The 21,025-nt window shown below is 38.9% G+C and overlaps 1 long non-coding RNA gene across 2 annotated transcripts in view; it reads left to right on the top strand.

Annotated features, from left to right (window-relative positions):
- Nucleotides 1-5: 5 nt before the first annotated feature.
- The window catches only part of LOC134476443 (uncharacterized), a 141,506-nt gene continuing 120,486 nt past the window's right edge, over nucleotides 6-21,025 (top strand). For both annotated transcript variants that reach the window (XR_010048093.1, XR_010048094.1), the window contains exons 1-2: nucleotides 6-70; nucleotides 798-935. This is a non-coding gene — a long non-coding RNA (uncharacterized LOC134476443). The remainder of the gene's footprint in view (nucleotides 71-797; nucleotides 936-21,025) is intronic.

Here is a 21,025-nt window from a genome sequence, read left to right as displayed (position 1 = left end):
GGCTGCGCAGGCTCGGTGGAGAGATCCGGGCGGCGGGGAGGGTCAGCGCTCCTACGCTCCCAGAGCGGAGGTGAGCCATGGTTGAGTCCCCACCAGCCCTGCGGTGCAGTCGGGGCGGACAGGGTGGTGTGCGATACGTGAAGTGCGTTTCACTTAGCTATGCGCCTTTGGAAGCATCTAGAGGTCGCAAAACCTCTCTGGAACTTCAGCGCCCTAGTACTGGGGACTACATAATGACCTAGAATTGTGAAAGAGGAAGAGATTCCAGTAATGTTATTGTTACTGGGGAGTCCCTTGAAACTCCAGTTCCTCATTTTCTTTTGTTCCCTGGAATTTACTTGACAATCAGCACTGTAGTCCTCTCTTACTAAGACCTAAGACCGAATGCATTGCGGCACCCGCATTGGATTCCTAAAAATCACACTGTGCTGAACCCTACCTATACTATATTTTCTCCTATACCTACCTACGACAAAGTTAAATTTATAAATTAGGCGCAATGACAGAGTAATAATGATTGCTAATAACAATATACAACATTAAAAGTTTTCACTTAGGGAAATTAACTAAAATAAGGCTTACTTGAACGTGAGCGCTTCAGTGCTTTTACAGTTAATCGGATAATCTAGAGGGCATCTAATGAGTTGGTGGGTAGTGTATACTGGGAGATGATGGAGAAAAGACTGATTCACATCTCAGGAGGGAAGGTGCAAGATTACCTCATACTACACAAAAAGGGTCACACTTGCAAAGTACGAAGTATTTATTTTTGGAATTTTCCATTTATTATATTTTAGACTAAGTGGACTGGAAAGCAAAAACCTCAGAACGTGACATTACAGATAAGGAGTGGAGGGCACTCCTGTAAGGCCAACTAGCCCACGTATAATTGCCCAGAAAAGAATATACACAGATACAGCTTCCAAGAAACCACGGTAAGTCTTAAGAAATTAAGTTAGAGAGTTAAAACTGGACATGGCAAGCACCTGGCATCCCTTATCATAAGGTTATTGAAAAGTACATTAAATGAGCAGCAAAAAGTGAGGTTTTATACGTCTCTTGAGAACATGCAAGAGAGAGGTGTTGGTAGAAAACAGTGTAACTTCCTTGCTACAATAATTTTAGGTATGATGATGAATTTATATTTGCAAATATGTCATATTAAATTGCAATTTCATTTACTACAGTGATATAATTTTTAAGAAATCACACTTAATTTTATTAAAATTACTTTGAACACTGCTAATTTTATAAATTGGCAAGCATGTGATAAAGATTCCACTTTTCATTTCTATTTATTAGGGAAAAATTTATAGGCTAACCATACAAAGATCCAGTGTACACCTCTATAGGGATTATGCTGTGTGATCAAAAACTATAACGAATGTTTAAAAAATTTATTTCTATAATAGACATGTTGCTATTAGTTTCCGTTAAAATATGTTCCTTGTTTTGAACACGTGTATCTCATTTTTCTTACCACTTTTTGAAACGATCCTGAAGTTTTCTTTCTGTCGTGTCTTTGGATGCAGCCTGGCTGCCTTGATGTGATGTTCTAGATTGACTCAAACATGGTAATGTCCTTTCATGGTCATTTCCACTTTGGGGAAGAGCCAGAAGTCGCACTGTGGAAGATCCATTGAATGAGGTGGATGATGACACAATATAATGTTTTCATGAGCCTGCTTTCCTTTGGATGGCACTAGGCAGCAGCATTTACCATATTTTTTATTATATCGTAAAGATGCTATTATGTTTTTTCATCTAAATGTTCTCTCAAAGCCTTATGCAGTCATATGGGACTTCTGGGAGTGACTGAATCATGGGCATATGAGCTGGATTAACCCACTGATTGGTTTGTCTTAGTTCTGGGTGTGACTCAGTGGATTTACTGAGGGTGAATGGCACCAACCAATAGGCTTATATCCTGCATGGAATAAAAAGGGAAAGCAGAGGGAAGACTGGTGCTTCCTGCCTGTCATGCCAGGGTCTGTTTCTCCTTTGCCATGCCCCTCTGCCATGCTACCTGGCCTTGGAGCCAGCTAGACTGAAACTTCAACAAACTGTGAACCAAAATAAACCTCTCCTCCTTTAACTTGTGGGTGTCGGTTTTTTCATTCCAGCAATGAGAAAATACCTGAAATACACACAAAAGAAAACATATAGTCTAGGTCTGGGCTGTCTCCCAGAGGTCATTTCTTAAAGGCTCAGCCTCTTGGTTGTTGGTGTTGGGAAGTGGTAGAAATTTCAAATATGAGGCCTAGTGAGAGACATGCTCTTTAAGAAGGTGGTGGGACTCTGATCTCTCTCTCCTTCTCTGTCTCTGTCTGTTGGTCCCTATCCCTAGTCCTGGTCCTGAGGGGAATGGCTTTCCCTGCCTCATATTCCCTTCATGATACTCCTTCCAAATAGGGGCCAACTCATCATGGACTGAAACTCCAACCTATGAGCCGAAATATAAGTTTTCTCTTCATAGAGTTCTTATCTCAGGTATTTGCTATAGTAATTATATTAGTCAGTGTTTCTATCTGACAACCACAATTTAAAAGTGTGTGTGTGTGTGTATGTATGTATAAAGATTTGATTTGGATTGTCACCATAATAATTAAATATTTGGTAGGAATTACTGAGACTATGTAAATACCTTCCCCCTTTGCTACCAATTTTTGCATGCATCTGGAGATCCTGCTCATGGTAGTTATGACTGTGGTATTACCCGTAGTCTAGGGATGTAGCTCAGTGATACAGCACTTGCCTAGGATACATGAGGTCCCATTTCAGCCTCTTACACTGGAAACAAAGCACAATAACAACAAACCAGTGATTTTCGATCTCTCTCCTGTTGAACTTTGTATCTGGAGTGGTTTCCAAAGGGTCATTGTTGAAGGCTTGGTCCCAACTGGTGGCTATATTGGGAGTTGGTGAAAACTTCAGATGGTAGGATGTGTTTGGAGAAAGTAGGTCATAGGAAGTGTAGCCTTAGAGGGAATCTTTCATTCTTGTTCACCACTGTTGCCTGCTTGCTCTTTCTCCCCTTTCCCTCCTCCCCTCCCCCTACTCTTCTTCCCTCTATTCCCCTTTTGTCCCTTCTCTCCCCTCTCTCTCTCTCTCCTTCTTTCTCCTCCTCCTATTTCTTTTTCCTCTCTCTGCCTGTCTCTGTCCCTCCCTCTCTCTATGTATATTTCCTTTGTGGCTGTCTTAGGTGAGCATCTTTCCTTCCCAATGCCCTTTCTTACCAGGGGCCAGGAAGAAACAAATCCAAGTTACCATGGACTGGTACCTCTGAAGCCATGAGCCAAGGACCTTTTATCCCTTAAGTTGTTTTCCAGGCATTTTGTCACAACAACAAAATGATGACTAACACAGTTCATTTCTCTATATTTATTACTAGGAATTCTAGTAGGAGTTTTATCCTTTTTGTTTATTTGTTTTATTGTTTATTTTTAACAGTATGGACTCATTTATTTAAGTATAATAAAAATTTTGAGATTGATCTGAGTATATTCTGACTCCATAAATAATAATCATAATAAATAGTAATTATTATGTATACTGGGAGCTGTTGTGGACAATGTGGAGTGGGAACAACAACAAAATTACATACACTGCTGTGTTCCATTATCTTCGTAATTCTGAGAAGAGTCTAGTGTTAAATTAAAAGTGAAAGTTAGCAGGGGATATAGTTGGCCTCCCTGGCAAGCATACAGCCCTGAGTTTGATATCCAGTACAAAAAAAAAAAGTTTAATTTGAGCAATAAATGGTTCACGCATCAGGTAGCACTCAAAAACAGAAAATGCTCAAAGAACTTAATTCTGCAGTTTGGGAATTTAGGATTTAGAGGCAGAACAAGCACTAAAAGTAAAGAAATAGCTTGATTGGTTATAGGGTAGAGTTTTATTTATCTAGACATGGCCTGATCAGCTGACTACCTCTGATTATCTGAAGCTTAGCTGCCTGTGACTGACTAGATCTAGCTATCTGTTAGGGAAATTAGACTCCTATGTTAAATATCAACTTATTTCTGCAGTAAATTAGGTTAAAGTTCTTTTCATAGGAGCTCAAAGTACAGAGACTACTTCTGGCCATTGGCTTATGTAATATAACCCTAGATACTGATGAGACCTGTTAAAACCGTATATAAAGGTATAAGTAAGCTATCTAAAGAGGCAAAAGGATCCAATAAAGAATTAAACATTATATAATTATTAGAAATTTTAAGAGTGAAAAGGTGGTGATGTATGTAAACCAGATTATTATCTTTTGTAGAACAGCCAATAATACTCTTTATAATAGAAATGTCAGTAAATAGAGCTTTAGACATATAATTTGAACTTAAGTAATTGATTCTGGAAATACAATAAGTTAGTTGCCTCTTCAAATTAGTAAAAGATAGATTATTCAATACATGATGTTGGGACAATGGGGTGGTTTACACAGAATTTTCACTTGGAATGTTTAGTTGTTTTGAAAGAAGCCATCCAAGTACCTAAGAAATTAATGAAAACACCTTTAAAAATCCAAAAGTATGCACAATCCTTACAATTGTAATATCAATACATAAAGTTTAAAGATTGATATGTTCAGTTACATACACATTGTTAAAAATTTGTTTGACAAAACCCAGTAAGTGAAAAAAAAAATGAACAAAACAAGCGAAAACCAAAAACAAGGATAACAAAATTGGTAAACATATCTGTCATTTCACAGTGAAAAAAGCCTCTTAATTATCCAAATGCAGTAAGAACTGAGAGATCAGTACATTAAAGAACAAGGAACCCTGTGGAAGAATGGGCAAGTGAAATGAGCAAGACAGTCACAAAAATGGACTTTCGATGGCTTTCAAAAAACCAAAAAACCCTGTTTATACACACTTGTAAAGCTGGCTAGTTAAATCTACATTGTAACATTTTGTTTTGGTTTTGTTTATCAAGTTTGCAAAGATCAAAAAGTTTGGGCATTCGGTATTAGCAAGGATTTATAAGAAGGATTTCTTTTACGTACTGTGTAAATTGGTACCATCTTAATACAGCATTATCTTTTGGTTTTTCAAATATATAAAATTTTTAAGCATTTTAAAGAATGTGTGGTACAAATATGATTGCTTTGATATGATGTTCTATGAAGTTATTATTATTTTTAGTTAAAAATGATAATTCTATACATTTGTGACATACAGTGTAATGTTTGAAATATGCATACAATGTGGAATTGTTAAATCAGTTTCACTAACATATCCTCCACCTTACTTAGCTGCATGTTATTTTTTCCTATGGATGTGAAAACTTACATTAGAATTCTGATAGGAATGGCACTGAATTTGTAGATTGCTTTGGTGTAGATCATTTTAGTATAGACAGCTTAACACTATCAGTTCTTCCAGTGGTTAGCCAAGGGACATCAATCCATTCATTTGTGTCTTCTTCAATTTCCTTTATTAGTGTTTTAAAGTTTTATTATACAGATCTTTCATCTCCTAGTCTCCAAATTTAGCTATTTCTGTCTATATTTTGTTTGTTTGTTATTGTTGGTGTTGTAAATGGGATTTCAGAACATTCTTTTTTTTTTTTTGGTACCGGAGATTGAGAGCGTTCATTTTGGGATAGCTTAAGATTAGGACTAAGGACTAAGTTTAGGACTAAGTTTTATGTTAATTTTGTATCCTGTATCTTTTCTGAATTTGTGTATCAATTGTCATGTTTTATTGTTAGAATCTTTAGGGTTTCTATATAACTGCACCCATGTATCTATGAGTTTTTATTACCAGTAGACAGAAACAATGTCACTTCTTCCTTTTCTTTTTAGATGTCTCTTATTTCTTTCTCCTAAGTGCCCTGGGTAGGACTTCCAGGCCTGTGAGAATGGCCTTCCTTGTCCTGTCCCTCATTTTACAGGAAAAGCTTGTAACTTCTCATGGTTGAGTACACTGTTAGCTGTTTGCTTGTCAGACATGGACTTTATTGTGTTTTGCTACCATCTCAAGTATTTTCTCATCATTGAGACACAATACCTGACACCTGCAAATTAAAGGAGAAGGGGTTTACTTTGGTTTACAATTTGTCGAGATTTCAGTCATTAGTTGGCTGACTCCACGGCAGGGGAGGGCAGCATGGCAGAGAATAAACAGCCAATGACATGGCACCAGAAAGTAGAAAAAATAGGCAAGGAGGTAGATATATTCTTCCCGCAACATCCACAATGACTTGCCTTCTCCCACCATGCTCTACCTCCTAACATCACATTTAGCTATACATTTTTCAGTGGACGGATCCACTGATGAGTATCATAGCCCTCATGATCCAGTCACCTTCCCAAACCCCATCTATGAGCACATGAAGTTTTGGGAGGACACCTAGGTACAAAGCATAAATATATATATATATATATATATATATATATATATATACATATATATATATGTATATATGTATATGTATATATATATTTCCAAATCTTAAGGAGGGCGATTCTGGGACTCAAATTCTGGACCTTGTGCTATACCCCCAGCCCTTTATGTTTCCAGATATTTTGAGTGTTTTTTTAATCATGAAAGGTTGTTAAATTTTGCTAAATGCTATCTGCATCTATTGAGATGGTCATATAATTATTCTTTATTCTCTTAATGTGACATCTCACATTTATTGACGAGTATATTTAACCACCTTTCATGCATATTTTCCAGAGTTCTTCAGGTAGGTTATTTGAATTCCTTAGAGTACATTATTGGAGCTTTACTAGTTTGTTAAGGGAGTGTCATATTGCCTTAACTCCTTGTAATCCTGGGGTTTGCATTGTCTGTACATCTGTGTAGGTGTCCTTCCCTTATGGGTTGGACAAGTGTCCTTTGCTGTTCAGTTTAACTTAGGATCCCAGATGAGGCAGCTGGTAATGACCATGAGTAGGTGTATTTTGTTGTCAAGTTCCCTTGTTGTGCCGGACAGTTGTCTGTGTTTTGAGGTTGAGTGAGGTTGCTGATTGTCCTTCCCAGTCTGGTGAGATCACTTGCTGTATGTGGAGATCAGACAGAGCTGTTTGCTTGGCTCTGCAATCACGGCTGACTGAGCAGGGCTGTAGGCTGTAGGCTATGTTCTTTGGATGGTGAGTACTTGGGTTTGGAATCTTGCTGAGCAGGGCAGCACTCTGGGCTCTAAGAACTGGTGATGTCTCTTGGGCTGGTGTTTGGCCTCTTGTAATTGGAAGAGTCAGAGACCATGCTTCACAGGCATTTATATCATGAGCTCACCTTCCTGTTGAGGCAGAGGAAGAATATCAGTTACACTCTAGGACTCTGTATGGTCACTGTTTGAATATGAATTTTGGGTGGTGTCTTATTATCTTTTCTGCTGGCGTATGGGGGCATAAGCTTGTCCCTCTAAGGGATTATTCATTAGTACTGTTTTTAATAGCAACCTATTGGGAACTATAAGTATTGTTATAGCACTAACTCAATGCACCAATGTTTAGAATATTTTGAAACTTCAAAAAGAATCTGGAAACTTTTTATACCAATCCTGGACCTTGTTAGCTTTGCATTGCTATGACACCATACCTGAGAAAATCAGTGCGAAGGGAGGACAGATTCACTTTGGCTCAGAGGTTTCTGTCCATGGCTGTGGATATAAGGTGAGACTGACCATCATGGTGGGGAGCAACAGTTGAGGAAAACTGCTCATTTCATCAAGGCCAGGAAGTGCAGGACAGGGGAGGGCAAGGGCCAGCAACAAAAGGTACCCTTCACAGACACACTCCTTGTAACCTGCTATCTCTAATTAGTTCACATCTTGAACTTTCTACCACTTTCCAATAGCCTTTGACCTATGAATCCATCAGTGGATTAACACGCTGATGAGGTTACAGTACTCATGGGTCACCTGCCTTTCAAACACCCCAGTCTTTGAACATTGCTGTGCTACGAATCAAGCCTTCAACACATGAGCTATTAGGGGATGTTTCAGATCTAAAACATAACATAAATGATCCACATAATTAATTGTATAATTGTACCAGTATTTGTAGTACTAAGATTGAACTCAATGACCTTAGCACTGACTACATATCTCCTATACCTCCCCCACTTCTATTTTCTTTATTTTGAGACAGGGTCTTAGGAGGTCACTCAGTTTCTCAAGTGGGACTCCAGCTAGCAATCCACCTGCCTCAGTTTATATGTTATTTTAATGAGTAAAAAAACAAAGTATAAACAGGATATACTATTATTTTATTAAGGGTTGAAGTAATCTGTGTGTGAATATACACATATACATGTGTGCTTCCTGTTTGAGTGGAGAGACAAAGAACTGACAAAATTGTTTGCTTTTGAGGAGAGAAACAAAGTGAACAGGGGACACAGTAGGTGGGAGAGTTTTGCTTAATATAAAACTTAATACTTTTTTTAACCTATATGAGCGAATAATCCACTGAAGGAAGCAGAAAAAAATGTGATAAAGAAGGACAGAGAAAGTAAGAAAAAAGTAATAAAAAATTTTTCCTTAGGAAACTCTACCGGCAGAGGAGGGAGGAGATGGAAAAGCAATGCTTATTATTTATTTAAATTACTATAATTTGTATGTTTTACTTTGATCTAAGGAAAATGTCAGTTATGGAGACTGCATAGCAGTGTGCATGATATGGTGTTAGGACTTAACATTTGCCAAGATACAGATAATTGTTTAAATCCCTGGTTTTCCACGTTTGACATTTTTCTAGAGATTTACCAAAGGTGGTGTGATATTCCGTGTGCTAGTGCTTTCTCACTTAAGAAATCATACAAAAATGCAAGAGAATGAAGTTGACATTATTATAGCATTACTCTTGGATATATTGTGCTATATCTAAAAACATAAACTTTGGTAATCTGTTGCTTTCTATATGATTAATAACAAATTTACATGGAGCATCTCACAGGTCCTGAGAATATACTGGTGTGATAACATTAAAACTAAGAATAGCTAAGAAATGTTCCAATTATACTGGTGCAAAATATGTATGCACATGGACCAAACCAAAGAAAATGAAGGAGTAGGAGTAGCTGTTTAAGGGGTCATACACAACTTTTCTTAAGTTCTCAGACTTTTTAAAGAAAGGCTTTATTAACTTTCTTTCCTTCACTTCTCTTCCTCCCTCTCATTTTCTCTCCCTCTCTTCCTTTCTCTTTTTTCTCTCCCTCCCTGTCCCTTTCTTCCTGTCTTCATTGCTTCCTCTCTCCCTCTCTTCCTTCTGTCTTTTCATCTCTTTTGTAAAGCTCATTGGCTCAGGTTTATGTCAGGAGGCAACTTCATGGTACCTCCCCGTGTGATAATCCTGAGTTCTTTGAAAGAATGTTCAAATGCATGAAGGTGCTAAGTTTGAGACTGAGTTTCCCACCCAAATGCCTACAGGTGAATACTTTGTCCCAGGCTGGTATTAGTATGGGGTGCAGGAGGCTCTCAGGTCTCAGAGGACATGGCCTCTCTGGGGGTTTGTGACCAGGCTCCTGTGTTTGTATTATATCTTTGCTTTCTTGCTCAAGATGTAACTGGTTTGCTCTAAAATGTGCTCTCTACCATTGCCATACTGTGGTGCCCTCACCAGAGACCCAAAGCAGTAGTCTCCCCAATTTAGAACTTAACTTCTAGAACTGAGTTAAACAATTTTTTCTCTTGATGAATTAATTCCCTGTTAATTCACTGTAATAATGCAAATCTAATACAGATGGGAAAATATGAAAATATTGTCAAAGACTTTTTGAAAATGCAAAAGCACATTGAGAACAATCTTTAAATTTAGTGTAAAAAAGATTAATTTGTTCTTATTTATACCTTCTTTCATTTGATTTGTGCAGAATCCCTCATCCTCAGTGCTATATATACATTGGGCTGGATAAGTCTTGATTGTAGAGGGAGTTGTGTTTATTTTGGGAATGCTCATATCATCTTTGGCCTCTTTTCACTATAAGTAAGTAGCATTCCCCTGCACGCTAGCTGTGATAATCAAATATTATGCTCAATGAATGAAGACTACATTATTTAATTTATATGAAATTCCTAGAAAAGACTGAAAGCAAATCAGTGGTCTTTCCTAGAGTAGTCTGTAGAAATAGGGATTGACTGAAAATTGACAGGAGAGAAACTTATGAGGGATGGAATTGCTAATTATCTCCTGGAAGTGTCACAATCATCCCCTATTCAGAATCAGTGTACTGGTCTTTACTGACTACTCCTTCTTTTCCATATACTATGCTGAGTAAATGCACTAAGTTAATCCTTTAATGACAGAATCAAAAGCTGCTTAACAAATCCAATGTGCAGTGTGTGTGTGTGTATACCCATGCACATATTCTGAGATTGAGAATGATGAAAAACTCAAGGCAAGTTTCTTTGAAGAAGTAACCCTAAATGAAGACTTGAAGGGCAGGCAGGAAGTAGATCATGGAAATATCTTACTCAAGGTTGCTATTATATGATACCATAGACTAGGTGATATATAGTTAACAAGATTTTAAATATAGTTCTGGAGGTTGGAAAGTCAAGGAGCCAGCAGATTCGAAGTCTAGTGAGGGGTCTACACTCATGACATAATCACCTTCCCAACAGTCAAACCTAATCATATCATCACGAGGATTAAGATTTTAACACAGAAATTTTGCTGGGACACAAACACCCAATCTATGGTGCAGAGAGGGAACAGGTGGATGTCATCCCATACTGAGCCAGCAACACACACAAAAGCCCATTGCCTAAAGTCTTGAAGAACTGAGAGGGTTATTTTCAACAGAAGGATTTGCAAGAGGACAGTGAAAGAGAGGAAACTGGAGCCAGGGCAGGTAGAGGCTATCTTATGTGACAAGTGTTATAGTCTTTGCACGAATGTCCTCAATCTTAGCATGATTTTGCAAACATATTTTATGGAAGAGAAGTAATCCCATTGTATAAGTATGCCTAAGTACAGAGAAGTGCTTCCTGTGGTGCAGAAAACATACAGGAACTACTAATAATTTACTCCTGTGATGAATCACAGAGCCACAAATGTTTACTTTTATTATTTAGCCAAAACATATTTAGTTTACTACACTTCAGGCATTGTTCTAAGTGCTTTGAAAATATTAACTTTTTAAATTTTCATAACAATCCAATGCACAAGTTCTATTTGTTTAAGAAACTTTACTGTTGTACCAAGAAACTCACTGTTATGGATTGTGTCTAGATGTTCCTCAAAAGCCTCACACACTTTTAGAGATGGGGCTTTTTTGGAGGTAGCTGAATCTAGGTACATGGTTCAGTGCTAGGATTAAGGGTGCTGGGATAAAAGGTGGGCGATTGCTGGATCAATCCACTGATTGGGCTGGCACATTCTTAATCCCAGAGGTCAGGATAAGATAAAAGAGGCAGAAAGAGGCCTGTCCATCCTTTATTTTTTCTCTTGTTGCTTTGTCTGTCTTCCGCTGCTGTGAACTTTACCCTCTCTGCCATGTGTTACCCTGCCTTGGATCCAGCCACTTAGGGACCCAAATCTCTACCTCATTTTTTTTTTTTTTTTTGTTTTTGGTACTGGGCATCAAACTCACAACCTAGAGCTTGCCAGGCAGGTGCTTATACTGCTGAGCTGAAACCCCTGCCAGGATCAAAATCTCTACAAGCTGTGAGCTAAATAAATCTTTCCCCTTTTAACTTTGGGTGTCAGGTATTTTGTCTCACAAATGAGAAAAAAAGTGAGTAAGACAGAATTTGGTACCAGAGAAGTGGTGTCATTGCTGTGACTATAACTGACCATGTGGTTCAGGACCTTTGGGAGTGACTTGTGGGAAGAGTTTGGAATGATTTGGAGATGCCACTAAAAAAGAAGAGCAGGAACACCTTAGGCTGTACTGTATAGGAGATTAGAAGACCAAATACCTGATAGATATCCTGTCTGTAAAGTCTGGGCAAAAGGTTTATCTGCATTTTGTTTGTGTCCAGAGACTTTGTCTGAGGATAAGATTAAGAGTGATAGACTCATTAATGTGGCAGAAGAAATTTCAAGGCAGTCTAATGTTAAGGCAGTAGCATGGCTACTGTTGGGGGCTTTTAACCAGATTTATATTGAGAATCAAGAGCAAAGAGCCCAGCAAAATGATTTAAAATGCTCTGAGTTTGGTCAGAAAGAAAGGTTCTGTAAAGCTGTGGACTGCAAAGATAGAGCAGAGGAGATCTTGATTGCTGAGAAGGAACAGAAGAATAGGAAAGATGGCCAGAGGGTATCACAAGAAGCAGTAGGACTCCACCCTTTGCAGCCTCAAAATCGCAAAATGAAACATTTTGCTTTTTGAAGAAAGCCACAGAGCATCATGTTGCAGAATGGTAGTGGCCTAGAGAATTTGTTGCTTAGAACTGGATTCAAAGTGTTCATCAATCTAGGTACTACATCCTTACCACCAAGAAAGAGGGAAGCCTGGCTACTGCTCCAGCTAGCAGGAGACTTTGGCATTATCTGCATGGTGCTGGCTTTAGGCTCAAGCAGAATGGAAGAGCTGTGGGTTCAGGAAGGCTTCCCCTAGATTTCAGAAGACCTGGGAGGCCAGGCAGTGTGCCCCTGAGAGGGCAGTATGTAGAACTGTAAGTGTGAAACCAAAAGCCCAGTAGAGGGAGACCCCAGAAGTTTGGAGAAGCCAGGAACCTGGTCTGTTTGAGGAAAACTACAAGGAGGGAGAGGAGCTGCCTCAAAAGAGACAATGAGAGCTAAAACCACTGGCAGTACTGCTTGAGGTGGAGCCACCCAAACCCCTTGGAGTTCACATCTTGTCACAGATTGTCTCAGGTGCTGCACATGGAACTAGAGGACTTAATGTAGTGTTGGTGAATTTTGGACTTGATTTGGTTCCATTTCTTTGTATGTCTGTTTGTTACTTGGCATAATGCAACATATAGTATCTGAACTTCTTTCACTTTATCTGTAATGATCTTGAAATTCATCCATGTATTACGTTTCTGTAGTTTTCCACTTTCTTTGGCGGAGAAGTATGCTGTTTGATGGATGTACCACATGTTGTTTATCCATTCACCAGCTGATGGACATTTGGAATGTTTCCAGCTGCTCATTACAAATAGTGCTGTTAATGAGTATTTGTATATAAATCTTGGTGTGGTTATACAACTGTGTTTCTTTTGGGTAGATATCAAGGAATAGAATTATTAAATCTAATAATGAGTTTGCTTAACTTTTTAAGAAACTGACAAACTTTTCCAAATGTCTGTCAGAAGATTCTATGCCATGTTTATTCTGATACCGAGGACAATTGTCCAAAGTCATAAAAGTTGTAGTGAGTGGTGCCAGAGAGTGTTGCTTTTTTCATTTTTTTGCTCTTGGGTTCCAGGGGATTCAAAAGTTCCATGACCTCACAAAGGCAGTGGATTTAGCACTAAATCCACAGCCTTTTTGAGGTTGGAACTTTTGCAATCCTGAACCCATGGAGGAGGAATGAACAGCAAACTTTGGCAACTACTTTCTTTGTTTGGAATTGTCTCGGTTTCCCAGAATAAAACTTGTTTACTTTCCTTTACCTGATCTTGGTTCAGAAATTTAGAGAATGTGTTATTGAATTCTGTCCATAGAATTTGTGCCTGTAGGAATCTCTGTGAGGTTTTTTTTTGTTTGTTTTGCTTCTAAGGTCAATTCCTAAACAAATTCCAGGACACTTAAGTATTTTTATTTTTAAGGTTCTTCCATGAAAAAAATTAACAAACCTAGCAAGTGTTTTCGGCTGTGATTTGCAAACTCTCCAATGATCAAATCTCCTTTCTTGGTCTGAGAAACAATCTTTCAGGGCAAAATAACACTAGAAGCTGATTAAATCTATGTGTCTGGTACATTTCTTTTTAATACAGCAGCTGGTAGCTGGCAGTACTGCGCCAATGACAGCATGGGGCAATGACTGTCAGGAGCTTATGAGCCAATTACTCAAAGGACCTTTTGCCTTTGGCTGCTAATTGCTTTCTTCCAATTTTAAAGGTCACCATAGTTATCAGGAACTTCTGTTTTCAAGATTTCATGCAATTAGCATGCTCTGTGTTCTTCATTTGCTGAAGATTTCAAAAGACGAGATGTACTCTCTGTTTTGAACAAACCAGTAAGGATACATTTTCAGTCTTATAGGTTGACGGGCACAGATTGCTCAATGATATGTGGGGGGGATTGTTCTTAGAGACAGCATTCCCCTCGGAGCAGACTCCATCATAGTTAAGGTTATAGTGAGGCTCTGGGAGTCCTGGTAGCATACTCTTAGGGTCTGGGTGTTTTCTATGGGTCAATGCTTTGGAAGTCTTACTTGCCTCACATCATATAGGCAAGGTAGAGGCACAGGTGTGATTCTAACTTGGAAACATTCCTGTGTGATGTTGAACTCATCAGTATTCTTCACAATACTGTAAACTTCCAAAAGGGGAACTCTGTCTCTCTCTGAGTGGGTGTGTGTGTGTTTAAGCTCCTGTACAGAGTTGAGTGAATCATTCTCTTTAATTTACAGCTCGCTATATGATGCATACATGTCCACACCCTTTTTAAACCTTATTTTTCTCTTACTCTTTGACCCCTCTCCCATTCATATTGTTAACAATGCTATTACCACTTGGCACTTACAGCTAGACATTATTTAAGCACCTTATGTTTTTTTTTTTTAATTTTATTTAAGGAGAAAAAAATGCAGAGAAAGGGTACAAGTTATACAGATTTACAGAAAAAAAAATAAACAGTAGGAAATCACTAGTTAATGGATTACATATTGTCATCTTAGAAATAATTGTTCAAGTCACAAAATTAAAGCTTGTAAAGTGGACATTCCAACAGTGAGACTGCAAACAGTTCTGTTCAATGATCCAACAAAACTCAGTGATATCATTGTCTATCTTATACACTTAAATATACATGCAGTTATATCGTTTAGAGCACTTTCTTTTCCTCTCTTTTGTACAATGACAATTACCCATTTTGGGTTTTGTTGCTCCCACAGTTCTTATTACTTTTTTGGAAGGGAGTAGAACCAAATGTGACATAACAGAACAGAGTCAATCAAATCAAAAGGGTGGACATAATAGATAATGTAAAAGCATAATACAAGGTGATCAACAATGGTTACCATAATGCCTCCCGCTATCTCTAATAGAATTGCCTATATCATCAGTTATAATAAAATTGAACAAAACAGTAAAGAACAAAACCGACAAAACCAAAACATTGGAGACATTGTAGATCTTCAAAAGTAGATAATAGTCAACGAGAATGGGCGTTATAATGAATCTCATTATCTTCACAGCTGTTGCTTAAACTTTCGAACCTGGAACTATCAAGCAAAGCAGAATAGGGGGACATCAGTCAAAACAAGATGGTGAGAGCAATACAGGGCTTTAAATCAAGATAATGGAAAGTCAAAGTGGGTTACTATAATATATCCTGCTATTTTTTATTTTTCCCTTAATTAAAAGGATAAAAATAAAAAAGTAAGTAATGAAGTGGAGCTTGAGATAAAAGAGGGCTTAAGCACCTTATGTTAACTCAGTTGATCCTTACAACAGCCCCACAGAATAGTTCCTATTATTAAATTTTCATTTTTCAGACAAAGAAACTTATTTGTAGAGAGCTTCTGAGATTTTCCCGGGGTGGCAGAGCCAAGACTGAACTCAAGTGGTTTAGCTCTAGAATCCCCTTTTTGACCTCTCTGTTACATTAGGACAAAAATGCCACTGTGTGTGTTTCCTGTACACAAGAGCTGTTGTGGCTGATGATGATTGGAAATGCACATCGCTTCCTAAAACGTACAGTGCTTCCTGTGTAAGGGTTTTTCATAAACATGGTGGCACTATGGTATAAGCCTTGTTGTGCTTCTTGTATTTTTCTCTCAGCACTCTATTTTGCCACACTTGGTTCAGTTTCTGACTGTCATACAATGCTTTATCCTGGTCCACACTAGATCTTACCAACCTTTTCTCCCTTGGGGTGGTTTCAACTTGCTACATCCACAAACGGTGATACAGAGAATTTATTACCTATGCCCTTTTATGAACCTGTGATGAAATTTCTCTTTATAATGTACTCAGGCACAGGTCTCTGATCTCAGAGGGTGTGTGACTATCTGATTAGGTGCTGTTAACGTGCTATCTAGAATGATAGTATCATCTGACATTCCTGCCAGTAGCACTTTTTTACACTTTCTCTCCAATACTTGGAAACTTCTGGATGTTCTGAAAAAATGTAAAATAGTACCATAGCTCCCCTTACCCACATGGTACATGTTCCAGTATTCCCCAAGGGGCACCTCAAACTGCAGACGAACTGAACCTTCAGTATACTATACCTTTTCCTATACCCATGTACCCAGGATAAAGTTTAATTTACAAATTAGGTACAATAAGATATTAACAGCAATAACTAAGGATGAAATAGAAAATTACAAAACATCACAAAAGAAGTTACTGAATGTGGTTTTTCTTTCTTCCCAAATCTATTGCTATATGGTCCTCAGCCTTCTGAGATGTGTGGCTGCTGAGACAGTGGAAAGTAACGCCCCTGTGACAGGTAACAGTGGGTGACTGCGTGCTGTCTTTGCTTCGGTACCCCTTCTTCAGCTTGCTGGCCAGTTGGGCTTCGCTTATTTGCACTGTGTGTGCACGTGCACATGCGCACCAGTGTTCCCCTTAGGTTCCAGCTTGTGGTCCTTTGTAACTGGAAACGCTGTCATTGTTTCCAGCCAGGCTGTCACCTGCACCTTTCGCTGAGCAGAGGTCCCATTGCCTTCGCCTTTTCATGTGAGCTTTTGGGATCTTGTTTAATAACCTTTTCTCTACTTTTGTTCTTTCTCCTGTTAGTTTTAAAACTTTATTCTCTACATTTAGATCTTTTCTCCATGTAAGTTTACCTTCATAAAAATAAAAGGATGGGATTTTTCATCTTTTTTTTTGTTTGTTTTGTTTCTTCAGACAGGATCAAATTATATAGTCCAGGCTGCCTTGAAACTTGGAATCTTCTTGGTTCAGCCTTCTAAGTGGCCACCACCCTTAGTCACTTGAATCATATAAGTTCCTGGGGTAAATTAGTTCTTTGTATAATCATTTTTCTGTTGTCTTAGTTTATAACTAAGCGTGTTTTAACATCTCATAGAGATGTTTCTACTCAAAAGCTCATATTTTTCTGTGATTTTTAGGGTAGGTTTTAAGTTGTTGGGTATAATCAAAATATAAATATTTCTGGAAAGATCTAGTACATTTGTTGATAAATAAATCTTTGCTTTGCTATGATTATTATTTGCCTTTATCTCCTCTACCTGGGAAATACTGTCTCTGTATCTGATATTGTATCTCACGCATACAGTTGTTCAATGAATATTAATAGAACTGAACTATTGTTATGATCTTTCAGCGATAAAGTAGGAAATGTGACAGTGGAAGTCCCAAAAGTTATCTCTTGTTTTGAAGTAGAAAAGCCAAAAAGGAGGAAAGCAGGCCATAGGAACAAATATGGCCTTGACTTTAATTCTTACCCTAATTTGCAGAGTAGCAATTCTTCATTCAGCAGAGCTCCTGCGTAGCACTTTAGGTGGTTCACACATGGGCCAATAGCAGGGCTCTCAGTGGAATTTAGAAGGGAACTACGAAAAGTTTTTCAGGGAAAACTTTACAGAGAAGAAAAATGCCAGTGAATTTATACAACTGAATCGTGTTTTGTTTAATATCGAATTGCAAATACTTCTGCAGAAAGGGTTTGAGAGCTGGGCGTTATCCCAGCCCTCAGGAAGCTGAGGCAGGAGGATTACTGTGAGTTCGAGGCTAGTCTGGGCTACAAAATGAGTTCAAAGCAGCCTGAACTGCGTAGGAAACCCTGTTTCAAAAAGACAAAAACAACGAAGCAAAACAAATAAGAAACAAAAACAAAAACATAAAAGAAAGCGTCTGTGCTGTAGAATGAGGACATCGCCATCTAGTGGTCATAATTTCAATCACCAATATTGACTCCAGTCCTAAATTACAAGACGTTCAGGGCTGCGTGCTAACCACCATTCTAAGAATTTTTCACATGATAGCAATCATCCTGTAAAACATAGGTTAGTATGAATGTTAATTTAAATATGAAGAAGCCGGGGTTTAGCGGAGCTAAGCAACTTTCCAAGGGCACACAGCTGTGCTGTGTTGGAATCTGGAGTGTGGCTCTAGAATGAGGCTGTGGAAGGTTTCTGCTACTATGCCTGCAAAGGAGAGAGAGGGTCCTGCCCATCTGAAGGGAGGATGGTGTGCACTGTTCCAGCTCGTATTCAGTGCTGTCGTGTTCCTAGTGTGAGTTCTGTCACGGTGGGAGTAATCGCACCACGGAAATGGCAAACTGCACGTATTCCACTGTCTCAGACTAAAGCAGGCTGTGGTTGTATGGGATCCGAAGGCTAATGGACACCCTCCCAGTGGGTGGTGGTTTGAAGAAAGGAGTGCAGGACAGGTGTGCTGAGAGATACAGAGTTATTTGTTCTGGGGCTTGTCAGAAAGAGTGGAGGAGAAGAGAGGAGTGAAGAGGAGAGAAGAGAGGTAAGTTCTTTGATGATTTTCCAGTTTCCATGAAGGCTACTCAGGTTTCTTGCTATAGCTGCATGGGGTCCATGAGACCCTCGGAATCATTCTAATAATTTCCTATTTTTCTTTTGCTGCTTTCAGTTGATTTCTACTTTCCCTCCAAATGATCCTTTTTTTTTTTTTTTTTTTTTAAAGACAAGGTCTTATTATACAGTTCAGGCTGGCCTTGAACTCACTTTATAGCCCAGGCTGGCCTCGAAATCACAGTAATCCTCCTGCCTTGGCCTCCCAAGTGCTGGGATTACAGGTATGTGCCACCATGCCTGCCCCAAATAGATCTTGGCCAGAGGAAAGGTATATATATTGATACATTTCAAATGGTGCATGTTTTAAAAATGGGTCTTGGAGCTAACCAGGAGCTGTTATGGAAGTAAAAATTTAGCTAAAATCAAAGGGACCCAGAAAATGTTTTGAGCTATAGCTATGAGAAATACTGGAAACACATAATAACTCTTCAAAAAAAGGCTTCCATGGTCAATCCTGACAAAATGTTGAGAGGTATTAACATTGAGTAATGGATATGTTGGAACTATATATTATTTCTTCCACTTTTGTGCATGTTTGAAATTCTCCAAAATTAAAATAAAAGGACCAATCCATCATGCTCCTTAAATGATTATATTTAGTAAACTGTACGCAATACAGGGTTAAGAGCCATGAGAAAAGTTAGACATGAGATGCATTACAGAGGGCTGTGCATGCCTGATGGAAATCTCAGGGTAATGGGAAGCTATTAGAAGATTCTGAGCAGGTGAAGCTTGAGTGAGTTTGTGACTGTGTGTGCATGAGTGTGAAGGTCGGAGTGTTGTGTGGATGTGAAGCTCAGGTGTATGCGAGTGCACATGAGTCCTGTTCATGAAGGAATAGAACCAGAGTGGGTATCAGTGTCTAACTTTAACTTTGAATGTAGCTTTAGCCATTGGGGTAATGCTAGGGTGACTGACTGCACTAGTTAGAGGGGTCTAGGGGACCCCTTTATCCTGGACCCTTATCCAGGATAGAGGGGTCTTCTGGGATGTGGAGATTTCAGTTTTAAAATCTGAGTGGTTGATCACCTTAGTGCCAGTAATGAATAAAGGTTACAGATTGACTTATGTTTTTGAAAGGTACTTGATGGATAAGAAAATAGAAGAAAATCAGACAGTCGAACAGATAGGAAGCCCAGGATGAAGAGATTATTAATAGAGGGAGTTGCTCAGTGTGACTTTTCCAGAGAGTCAGAGATGATGGATACCCAGGCCACCTAGTTTGACTTTTAAAGTAACATCCACGCAGATCAAAACTTACCAGACATATTTTTAGTTGCTTTACTTTGAAAGCAAAAAATCAAAACAAAAAAATTCGGCTTTCGGTTTTAATGAATATGACCAGAGCCCCAAAATAGAAATTAAATCCACATTTTTGGGTATTATAACACAGGCATAAGAATTGCTTAAAAAAACTCATGAAAGGTAAAACACAAATACAAAGGCATTCAACTTGTTCAAAATTTTGACAACTTAAAAGAATTTTAAGCAGTTGTGTTTGGAGATATTTAGCTTTTATGGTATTATCAAACCAGACAAATCTTAGTCAAAACGCATAAAATACAAGCATAGAGCTAACAATAGACTCCCAAGAAAGTAATTTGGCCTACTTGCTTGTATCAGTTAGTGCTTAGTAGAGAAGCAGATTTAGTGCAAGATTTACAAATGTATTTGGATTTACAAGAGTGGCTTACAGTGGCCACCTGCAGAGTCAGGCAATCCCATGGCACTCACTGAGGGTCCCCTGTGGGTCCCTATCAGGAGGCCAAGGGTCTTCAATGAAAGGCTAAAAGGCCCTGCACTGGAAGGCTGATGGGTTTGCGCTGGAAGACTGAGGGTCAGTGCTGGTGCTCCTGAAAGCCAGGAGACCACGTCCAACATGAAGGTGAAGACTGGAGTTCCTCTGAGGAAACAAGCAAGCCTTCCTTCTCTGTTTACCGTTTACTGAATTTGGGCACTGAAAGGGTTTTGGCCCAGGCCGGATACTGTAGCTGGTAAAGCTAAGTAGCTCCTATCTCCCCCTCCCTTAGGAATCTTCCCCTGACGCCAAACAAAGACCAATGGGCTACCTGTGCATCCCTAATGCCCCCCTTAGGTTCCACCCCAAGCCGAGGCTACTTATGTGCCTCACTCCACGCATTCCATGGAGAGATGCCACACCCCAGGGGGTCGGAGGTGTCTCTCCCCGCATTCCCAAAATAAAGATTATTTATATTTCATATACTTCTTATCTTTTCAGCCGCCGCTGGTCCTCCTCCCCCCACAGTTCTATCAGGCACAAGCCTACCCAGGGTAGGTCTGTCTTCAGTGAATCCCCTCAGCCACACCTGGACTACGCTGATCCAATTTAGTTGAGTATTAAATTGACACAGTCAGATAACTATTGCACTGCTTGTCTTGCTCATCTGAATTAAAGCATTAATTCACCTTTCATATTTGCT

The sequence above is a fragment of the Cavia porcellus genome, unplaced genomic scaffold, assembly GCF_034190915.1.
Source record: "Cavia porcellus strain 051 isolate PalLab524CR breed Dunkin Hartley unplaced genomic scaffold, mCavPor4.1 scaffold_6, whole genome shotgun sequence".
Classification (NCBI taxonomy): Eukaryota; Metazoa; Chordata; class Mammalia; order Rodentia; family Caviidae; genus Cavia; species Cavia porcellus.
Note: the sequence above shows the minus strand (reverse complement) of the source record. Positions and strands in the feature narration are given on the sequence as shown.